The sequence below is a fragment of the Berghia stephanieae genome, chromosome 3, assembly GCF_034508935.2.
Source record: "Berghia stephanieae isolate SIO BIC M18660-M18661 chromosome 3, UCSD_Bste_1.3, whole genome shotgun sequence".
In the NCBI taxonomy this organism is placed as follows: Eukaryota; Metazoa; Mollusca; class Gastropoda; order Nudibranchia; family Aeolidiidae; genus Berghia; species Berghia stephanieae.
The window spans coordinates 83,572,216-83,583,865 of NC_088362.1; the positions used below are offsets into that span (position 1 = coordinate 83,572,216).

The following is an 11,650-nucleotide window of genomic DNA, read 5'->3' on the forward strand; positions in this document are numbered from 1 at the left end:
GTAAAAGGAAGAAATCCGCATTAATGAACATAAACTTGGTTGCTTCCCTTGGAAATATAAAATTAGAATCTTACTCATTCGCAACAGAGATATGATATTGTAGGATATGAGTAGGAGGCAAAAATTATTGCACCAACACTTTGAGTGGAATTCCCAGACTACAGGCGAATACTATATACACACATTGTACCATTCATCTATCGGACTAAGCCGTGGCCGTGTGGGTTCTTTATCGCTAGTTTGTCCTAAACTACCAGTTTGGGCCAACACTTTCAACAGAGCCTGAAGCTGATGATAATGTGGTCTTGGATCCTTTCGGGGTGAAGTGGCCACACCACACGGTCGATTCGATACTTAGTCTTTTTGCTTTGTTTTTCAACATTTTTGTTTGTATCCACATTTGTTCGAATGATTTATATGCATGGTTGTTGTTGCTGCTGTTGCTTCTGTTGATGGGTTTTTATATATGTTTTTGTTGTTTTTTTAAAGAATTTGTTTCCATGTTTCTTCAATTTTTGAAATTATCTTTAATTGATTATTTTGTGTCCTTTATCTTTTTGGTTTGTTTGGAGGATGGGTAGGGGGGTGTTTGTTCGTTTATTTCTCTGCTTTTCTATTTTAAACCGAAAAAATCATTAATCTATAAACTGAATATACAAACAATCGAAGAATGACAAAAAATCTTTAATTGAAATCAACGAAGTTTATTCTTTATGATATACAATTCTATATTTTTAATAGTCTGTTATCGACTTTCACATCACTACTTTGTCATTCATGTTGTTATTACTATTCCTTGGTTTGCTTCACCTAGCGGATAGATGTTGTGAGTGTTTTTCCTGCATCCACACTACTCGGACATAACACGGATTTGAAGTCGTTCGCCATATTTAGGAAGTTTTATGAATTTTAACCTTTTTTAAATCTCAAATTTTAGACGTTCAACTTTTGTTTTTAATAGATGGATTTTATAAACCAGGTTTGTCCGACGTCTACATATTTGCAGGTCTGATTACTCAAATTAATATGGGTTCATTAATATAATGGAAATACTCTCAAACATAACCCAAATTAATATGGGTTTTTTAATTTAATGTTAATACTCTCAAGCACAACGCTAAACAGTGTCCGTTAGAACAATAATAAATCATGCGCGAAATTAACCACCTGATTTTTGACTAATCAAAACACAGAATCTGTGACACGTCTTCACACGTGCTCGGACAAACAGTTGGTTATTTATAAACAACACCATGAATCAAATCGAACTCTGTCTGGTCATTGTTATTACTTTAATAATGTCAAATGGGTGACGATTTTCTCCATCATATTATAAACGTTTAGGTTTACACAGTTTTCTATGGTGGTTCTATTGATCAAGCGGTAGAACAGTGGGTATTTTACTCAGATATAATATAGTAAATCCTGTGTAGTTCGCTATGCTTCCCAATCACTGACATTATGACGACTGTTCAGGAGACATGGTTAGGTTAGTGTCAATTACGTTCCGTTATCATACCTGCAAATAAACACGTCGGATATACCTTAACATGATAACATTTTGACGGTATTGTCACTGTGTAGGTTTGGCTTGTATTGTATTGGATTCGTGCTGTTTAATAATGATGAGTGTAAGTGCTCATAATATAATAATATTCACTTTTCATAGAATCGCCATGTATTAGTAGGATTTGTGATGGCAAGAAACAAAAAGTTTTTTTTTAAACCCCAACAAATAGAGCCATACCGGATTTGTCAACTTTGATGTTTATTTTGAGTAATCATTAATCTGATCTGTGGTTTATTGGCTTTTCTACTTGGAGATCCCGCTGTGGAGAAATTTGAGATTAATTACATTTTATATTTAATCATGAATAATAAGAACAAGACAAGTCTTTTTTTTTTTAAGTTTTGATCATCATGAAAGCTTAACAGTATCCTCTAATTTTAGAATTTGAAACGTCAGTTGGATCAGGCAGGGTGATAAGTTTAAAATCCAGAACAGATCTTTGGACCCTCTATCTCGAAGAGACTTTCCCAAGGTAGCATTAAGATGGAGATCGAGGGCATTGTGGATGTGAACAGTGTATGTGGTTATACTCGTAATAAATGTTATTACAGACAATAAAAAAGGTACGAAATAGAGGTGGTATAGAGAAAAATGTCTGTGTGTGTGTGTGTGTGTGTGTGTGTGTGTGTGTGTGTGTGTGTGTGGAATAGCGCGCGTCGTTTCTACATGCCTGTATTAGTGTGTATGTGAGTACTGTAACCAAATGAAATAATTATATTAGTAATTTTTCAAGTGTATTTACATGTCTCTGATTTATGCTACTTACTACTGGTCATAGCATGCCGTTATACAGGTTTGTAAACATTTGTTCCGCTCGTCAGAAAACTGGAGAGATAAGAAAAAATGGTAGAAAATGACCATAAAAAAAGGAACTCTGCAAACTGATTTGATGCAAATAATAGGGAACAAAAGTGTGATGTCAAAAATGGTTCCAATATCATTGGAAGTGTAAAACCAATATGTCCAGAGACTGAATACTTTCCTTGTGTAATTGATCTTCTGGTTTCAGGGTGATGACATCTTATTTTCTAGGATAAATATAATATGCTGGGCGTCAATAAAGAACACCCATCCCTCTCTCTCTCTCTCTCTCTCTCTCTCTCTCTCTCTCTCTCTCTCTCTCTCTCTCTCTCTCTCTCTCTCTCTCTCTCTCTCTCTCCCTCCCTCCCTCTCTTTTACGTCTTGTAATCCTAAGAATCTGCCCATACAACCTGTTACTAAAATATTTAACTTTTGATTATTAGTCCTCCGAAATCCTATTACACCACTGACTGCTCCTCGGTTTGTCACTTTGACATTTTCAAAAGAAATATTGAGCTTTTGAGCTTTTATATAGGACAATATCCACTAAACGTACTCAAAGCGCTTTAAAGGAGGTCCCTGGCCAACAGCAACACTTAACATTAGGACGGGACATGGCGCCTGTTAGGCGATATTACACTTTTTCGGACAGAGAAAACGCTGTTAACGTCCATTTTCCACCTTAGTACGGTGGTATAATGTGAGTAAAGAGCCTTTTTCAAGGACTGCGTAAAGTGAAAAATATAAGCATTTAATTGTCCTCTAACCTGTAATCTTGAGGTCTGGGGTTCGATCCCCAGTCGAGACAGGCTGATTTTTCGGGACTTTTTTGTGTTCATTTTACTTTCTGCTTTGGCTGGCACTATTTCAAGTACACATGTTCATGTTTTATTATATTTTTATCGTAGACCGTCTAAACCAATTTCTACTCTCTGGTTTGTCATTTCAAATAAAGTGTGCTTCTTTGAAGACTTTTAATTATATGTGAGAAAAACGAATGGACTAATACCAGCGTTTATAATATATATATATATATATATATATATATATATATATATATATATATATATATGCAGGTGCATGTCTGACATCCGAACGCAATTATAGTCTAGTTTAACGTTGTAATGTACAATATCTTGCGTCATTAAAAAAAAAAAAATCCATAACAACAATGAGCCTATAATATATTAACTTATCAGACCTGCAAATAAGTGCACGTCGACCATTTAAAGTATATCATTTTTTTCTCAGTATTGGTTACCTCAATATTTTAAAGAAATTCATACCTCTTTGAACTGTCTCGAGCAATCGGCAACACACTGAAATCGACAGGTACACAAACCATTGGTTAGAGTATCACACTCTGCGTTCTGTGGTTAAGAAATTAATTACTTAATTATTCAAAGTAAATAGATGAGTATATTAATAGATTACCGAGATTCTCTGGTTGGTCGGTCTTTGTGGTCTAGAGGTATGAGACTCGCTTTCAGACCGATGGATCCTAATTCGAGTCCGGCTCTGAGTGGCGTAAAGTTGAGTCATAGGAAATGGCTCTTACCCACATCCCCTCCTTTTACTCTGGTGTAGAATGAATTCATGGTCGATAACAACTTAGTCTTTGTCGGAAATATAATATACTATCGCCTAACAGGCGTCACGTTTCGTCCAACATGTTATGTGTTGTTGCTGGTCAGGGACCCTTTGTCAAGACTCTTTTCATTTGGGCTCTCACTTTTTTCCAGGGTGGCAACATTTGATCGGAATTCGACGTTTTGCCTTGTTCCAAAATTTGGATATGAACAACAAAGTTCCAGAAAATCGTGAATATCAATTTTCGATCCGACGCCACATCTCTGGACTTTTTTGGACAAGGAAAGTTCTTGTGTCGGTATTTCATTGACTGACGTTTGCTCTCTGGGTGATAATGGTGGACCCATGACTCATCTCCAGTGACGATTTGCTAAATAAAGACATCGCCTATGAGGTGTACCGTTTCCTTTGAAATTCCAACTTCTTTCGTCCTGTCAGTTTGTCTAACACGCCGATTTACCAGAATCATGTTTTCGACTTCAGTTTGATTACTGACGTTTGAGGCACTTTGGGGTCTCCGGAAACAAGTTTAATCTTGAAGTTTGTTTCGATCGGGTCTCCTCTTTCCACGAACCTTACCCATTGCCAAACGGTGCTATAATCAAAACAAGCATCACCATGAGCTTCATTCTGGTATGGATTTCAATGCCTTCAGCATTTAGAAATTCGAAAACAGCACGCTGCTTGAATCAAATATCTTTTGGTTCATTTCTTGTTTTGACGAGGTTGTTGACGAGTAATAGGTTAAAAGCGATTAGGTCACGCAGAGACGTCATAGACCGTGGAAAGTTTGAAACATCAAAGCCAATGGGTTAAAGTTAAAGAGTATCTAAACCAAATAGTATGGTTTTAAGTAAATGATCTTCGAAATTATAAAGAAAATTGCAAAAATTTCCAGCCCACCCTCGAATATATATATATATATATATATATATATATATATATATATATATATATATATATATATATATATAAGGCCATTAAATAATAATGCTTAACTTTTATATAAAAGGGTTTTTAATAAAATATTCAGTCTGATTTTCATGAATTTCTTCAGTTCTGAATCGTGTTTTCGCAATCACCAAGAGAGTGGGAGAAGGCGGTTGTTGTTTTCTTGTTTCCGTTTAATTTTGTTTGGGTTTATTTTTTTCGGCTTCGCGGCAATGGTGGTTCATAATTCCTGACAACATGCCCACTATACGCCAATAGTGTGAAACTGTACCATACAAAACAGAGACAAAAATTGATAACAATAAACTTGAGCGTTTATATTGCGCAAACTCTACTGAACGTGCTCAAAGCTTTACAGGGGAGTGGGTCTGACATAACAAGTACGTTACTCACCAAGCCAAATGTATACACAAAATATAACACATATGTCGGCCTCATAGAATGCTCATTCAAAACCAGATACAAGCTATTCAAATCTTCCTTTACAACACACACACACACACACACACACACACACACACACACACACGCACACAGACGACATCCTTCTACACTGAGCAAGCACATTTGAAACCCCAAAGAAAATGATATACAACACAGAATCGCATGGGAAAACAACTTCGGTGCACAATCGTCCTTCTTGTCGTATATATTTCACTTTGAATTATATATATATATATATATATAATATTATATATATAATATATATATATATATATATATATATATATATATATATATATATATATATATATAGGGGGCGAAGTGACCCAGAAAGTCCTGGGTTCGAGCCCCGCTTCAGGCACTTCCGTTTTTTTTTTTTTGTTTTTTTTTTTTTTTGCTTGGGCAGGAAAATTAACCCCCAATTTACTCCCCGGGCCTGTGAAATGTAACAAGTAAAATATGTTTCATTACAAACATCATCAGCTTACCCAACTGGAACAGAGGGACCAGCCGTTCTCTTCTTTACAAAGTGATAAACTGTACTGATCATTTCCAAGTGCCAGGACGATTGCCAGAGCAGCAAAAACAATTACTGTGGATAAATGAATAACACACTTAAGGTCTAATCATCATATAAATCGATATAAATAAAATTACTTTTATCTATCATTAAAGGATATAAAGATCTATATCGATAAAAGAGACCAAGATATTCCATACGTCAACTGCCGAATAGTAGAGACCTTTGTTAGGGCCACTTTCTTTACAAGAAAAAAGTTTAAACCGACTACAGGGTGCGAACCAAGGTTGTCCAATATGTTGTTTATTCGGATATCGGTCGCCTTGTCTGCTCTTCTCTACGATGTTGATTCTAGGAAGAACATCGCGGCAATTTGCAAAATTGTTGGCAAATTTCAGTGCAAATTTCTGATAAAAATCCTTTAGATATTTGGACTTAATGCTATATAAATTGAAAAAAACTGTTGGATTAAAACTAAAACTTGTGCCCAGCATTGTGAAGAGAATAGGATAGATGTTCAACGAATGTCCTTAGAACGGATGCTGATGCTATAAGGACACTCCTTATATTATGGACCTTGAAAATTGCTTAATGAAAACATCACTGAACATGTGTCCAGCAATGTAAAGAGAAGATGGTTGTGGACTGCCTTTGTCCTTAGAAAGGACCTTGACGCCGTCAAAAGGACAATCGTCATATGGACCTTGAAAACTGCTAGCTGAAAACATAATTGGAACTGTATCTAGTATTGTGAAGGGATGAAGATGGAGCTGGACTGATTATATATGCTTAGAATGGATGCTGATATAATATCAGAAATCTCATATTATGGACCTGACAGGGAAAGGGGAGAAAAAGGGTCACCAATAGTAGAGGCCGATAGAGAAGAAACGTCGAAAAAGGAGATGGATCACATATGGAGATGGTTGGATGTAGGTGTCTAGTATCAAACAAAGAAGGCATTTCATCACGACAGAAGATAAAATCAGCCATTTTGTTCTGCTCAAGCACCTTGAGGACACGCAAGCACGCATTAAGCCCAGCATAAAGACATAAACAAAAAAATGAGCTTTTATGTAGCGCAATATCCACCTAGCGTTCTCAAAGCGCTTTACAAAGGGTCCCTGACCAACGGCAACACGTAACATGTAGGACGAGACATGACGCCAGTTATTAGGCGATAATACATTTTTTCCGACAGAGACAACGCTGTTAACGGTCAGGTAATCATTTTACACCTGAGTACGATCAGAGAATGTGAGTAAAGAGCCTTTTCCAAGGGTCTCAACTATGAGCCGAGCGAGGCTCGAACCCAGGACCTTCCGATCCTAAAGCGAGTGTCAAACCGCAAGACCACATACCCGCACATAAAAACTATAGTCATATGATTTAGGAGTATCTAAATCAATATTATAAGGACGCATTCTATTTGTTTAAAAACCCTGAGAAAATTTTGTCAACATCAAAAAATCAACACGCACGCGCACACACACACACACACGCGCGCGCGCGCGCGCACACACACATACACAGAATTCCATAAGCTGAAACATTAAAATAGCTAAACAACCCTTTAAAATAATAACGAAACGATTCATCACTTACCGATTTTAGTCTTTGAGTCCATGTCGCTAAGTTGGGTCAACAGAAAGAACAATGACAGACGCAGGGAGACTGGAAGTTACGGGAATTCGGTTCGTAAAGTCAACTGCGAGTGTCACGTAAAGCTACCACACAGTCTTCTGACAAAACAGGTTATTTAATTTTGGGTAGAAAATCATAATTTCCAATAGAGGCTGGGCCAAAGGGTCAATTTTTGGGGTAACATTCCATACAAAAATATACCAATATTAAGGCTTTTGAAAACCAATGGAAGAACTTTGATCTCATTAATTAAAAGTTATGGATTTAACGCCAAAATTAAATAATATAAATTGTCGAAAATTTTAAACAAAATAATTGGTCTAAAATTAAAAGAATTACTGAAATCATATACAAATAAGCATGATACAGAACTGTTACAGTAAATAATTATTCGAATATTTTATTTTAACCTATATTATTTTGACGACTCCTTTAATGTTAAAGTTGACCACTTTTATTTCGTGGTTTTTTGTGTTTTACCTATATGTGACCCATCGTCTCAAAACGGTATTATGTCGGAACGAACCATATGCTTAAAAGCCGGATTAAATGTTAAACTGGTCAAAAATATAAATTGTTGGCATTAGCACCCTAAAATATGGTATCCACTCTCCTCAATAAAACGTACAAACTCAACACAAGTCTGATATTTCTAGCTATAAATTCAATTTTCAACATCTTAACCAACCCGACTTAATACCGTTTTGAGGCGGAGGGTCAGATATGTCTGTTTCGATTACATATCAATCCCACAATTCAAAACAAATGTGTTTTTTCATTGTAGGCCTGTGCAAGGATCCGTGCCAACGTGTGATGCAAATAAGTTTTATAAATTACAATGTCACCATGAATTACACTCATGCGTATAATTGACTAACGACATGGTGTACATTGTGAAAGTAACCCTAAACATTATATTATACTCATCCGCATGATTGACTAAAATGGTGTGTGTAATAAAAGTAACACTAAACGTGTTAAACGAGAAGGGTTAAAATGAAGACAATATGTGACGAGTCTACCCAAAACGGTATTATGTTGAAATAAACTTGATTAAAATTAGATCTAAAAATTAATTTGTAACATTTGAGTTCAGCTAAATATTGTCATTGAGTTGAGGAGAATTAATTTTTGTTGTTTTTTCTTTTTCTTTTAATTTATCAAAAACGTACATTTTCTAACTCTGACCTTTTATTTATTTTAAAATAAATTTATTTTATTTAGTTCATTCGAACATACTACCGATCGACGTGAATTGTCGTAAACTATAGTATAGCATGGACGTTTTGGTTTCTGACCCCTCATCAGCAAAACAATCAACCAGAAAAAAATAATAAAAAGAGGAGGAATTGGACAAAATGTCTGTCATTTTTTTTCTATGACACAGTTGAAAAGTACACCATAACCCAGTTGCAGAGTGTATGTTGTCTTGTTTTTGTTTTATCTTTTTTTTTATTTATTTAAATTTATTTGTTTGTTTGTTTGTTTGGTTTTCTTTATGTGTATGTGTGGGTTTTTTTATTTCTTTGTTTTGTACCTTTGTTTGTTTGTTTGTTTGTCTAGTGCTTTTTTTCTTGTTTTATTTGTGTTTGTTTTTTATTGGGGTTACTTTTTTGGGTCTTTTTTCCAAACTGACCTGGAGGTCGTGTGAAAGGTATCGCGTCAATCCGTCAGATATCAGTTTTTTTTAAAAATTGGACACGCCTTTTAATACGAACAAAGATAAAATTGATTTTTATAATCAACACTGGTTTAGAATTTTTTTTTTTTTTGATTAGGCTGTTTTATGATACATTTGAACTCCTCTATAACCAATTCAAATAAATGTTATATTATATTTATAATATAGTATTCTACTCATTCATGCATTAGGTAGACGCCATCTGGCAATGCTCTCACTCGTTCAAGTTGACCTGGATTAGGTTTTTTGTACTTTAGTACTTAAATCGAAGGCATCTATCTATCAATCTATCTGCCTTTCTATTAATCTATCTACTTTATTATACCTTCTATCTGTCTGTGTATTATATATATATATATATATATATAATATATATATATATATATATATATATATATATACGGTACTTTCCACTCGATCTAACAAAGCCAGCTACCCAGTCACTGCTGGTCTGGCAGGTTGGTCAGAAAATATGACGACATCATCCGGGATCGATCTCGGTCTCTCTGCGTGTGAAGCGAGTGCACTACCAACTGAGCTATCGGGTCCCCCTTTAATGAATAATATTACTTTATTTAAAATTCAAATCTCAGTATTATTCAAACCTGCATGGCTATCAATAATATTCGGTAAACGTTGGTTGCCAAACGTCAATTTACAGTAACGAAAGCTGTAAGAATAGTTATGAAAATGGATTCTTAATAGAAAACTTACTCTGTGTATGGGATTAACATAATTTGAGACCAATCATCTTGGAACGGCAATATGTCGGGGTGAACCAGGTGCCTAAAATTCAATTTAAACGTTAACTACATTAATTTTAGTTGGCTTTTTTTTTGTTTTGTTAGAATAAATATATTTCTTAAAGAGAGTGAGTTTTCTTTATAAAACCTCAAAATAGGTTTGATTTTGTTAATTTATTATTTATTCATATATCCATTTATTTGTTTGTTTCTTTATTTAGTTATTTATCCATTTATTTATTTATCTTTTATTATTTACATTGTCATGTGGATATAATTGTTTCCATTACGTTCATGATTTGTAGACTGGTTTGTAAATGTTGACAAGTAAACTGCATGTCATCAGAAACAATCTTAAATCATGATAATTTATCAGTGACTTATATATGATTATTCTCGTTGTTGCTTTCATGATTATTGTTGTCATTAATATTTCATTATACTATGAACTTTGTAATTTATGATTCATTCGATCATGAACAATTATCAATAATTTCAGTATTCTATGATAGTAATTTTCGACTTTACATTTCCGCATTGATATATTTTTCCTTACATTCAAAGTTGTTTAAAACTGTGTGTGAATGAAACAATACAAGCAATATGAGATTTTGTAATTATAAAGTATTGCATAAGGCATTTAAAGGAAAATCCCTATATTCAGGCTTTGATAAGATAAGATAAGATACGATAAGATAGATATAAATATTTCCTAAACCTGAACATTTTTTACATTGACTCAATATTCGAATCTAGTTCATCCCAAACTAATACCAGACTGACACAGTGTAGTATATTTGATTTGATGAAAGTAAAATGATTACTGGCGTAAGAAATGAAGGCAGCACAGCACATTGCGATGGCAGAACTATGTAATACAACTTGATAAGTCTGTCATCAGACATTGTCTAGAGTATGGAAATAGTATTTGGAGTCCTTTATTTTAGCCACAGTCTGCTAACACTGAAAATATACAAAGACGTGTTACAAGACTTTTGTCTGATATTTGACTATCCTATAGAAAGATTAAAGTATCTAAATTTGCCTTCACTAAATTATCGTAGAATTATTCGCATGTTACAAACACTAGAGGAGATAAGTTTAAGATGTTTGTTGAAGGATGTAATTCGTCTATAAGGAAAAATAATCTAATTCAAAGGACTGTGCCAATTGAGAATAATATAAAGTTTGAGACAATAAGTTATAATTCAATTAATAACTTTACGAATGCCATTGATAAAGATCTTACCAACATTATATTTGATTTTGACGAATAATGTAACATGACATTGGATATTGTTGTCTTTTGTATAACAATTATTTGAAACTCTCGAATGTACAAGTCGGACATGCCAAAGGAATGTAAATAGAGCAAATTATACTACGAGTATTGAATATGACACGTTTATATGTACAAGATATTTAATTCTCTATATTATCAATTAATTGACATTGGATACTAATTATATAATTGATAAATGGTGTCTATGCATAAAAGTTACACAGAGCATTTAAAGGTTTTTAGAACATGTTAGCTCTTAAACGATATGATACGATACGAATAAATACCCTCCATAAACGTGAATAATTGATTGGTTTTATTTAGCCAATGTAGCCTCACATAAGGGTATTTTGTCGAGGCAATTTATATGATGGAATTAGAATTCGTATCCGAAAATATAAGACGTGGATTATGTTGAGATGTT

The 11,650-nt window shown here is 34.2% G+C and overlaps 1 long non-coding RNA gene across 1 annotated transcript; it reads right to left on the reverse strand.

Annotated features, from left to right (window-relative positions):
• Window positions 1–1,756: 1,756 nt before the first annotated feature.
• Window positions 1,757–5,935, reverse strand: LOC144969675 (uncharacterized). The gene is made up of 4 exons (XR_013644800.1): window positions 5,845–5,935; window positions 3,658–3,741; window positions 2,337–2,395; window positions 1,757–1,829 (listed from the first exon to the last, which is right to left on the reverse strand). It is a non-coding gene; the product is annotated as an uncharacterized LOC144969675 (long non-coding RNA).
• Between the last annotated feature and the right edge of the window lie 5,715 nt (window positions 5,936–11,650).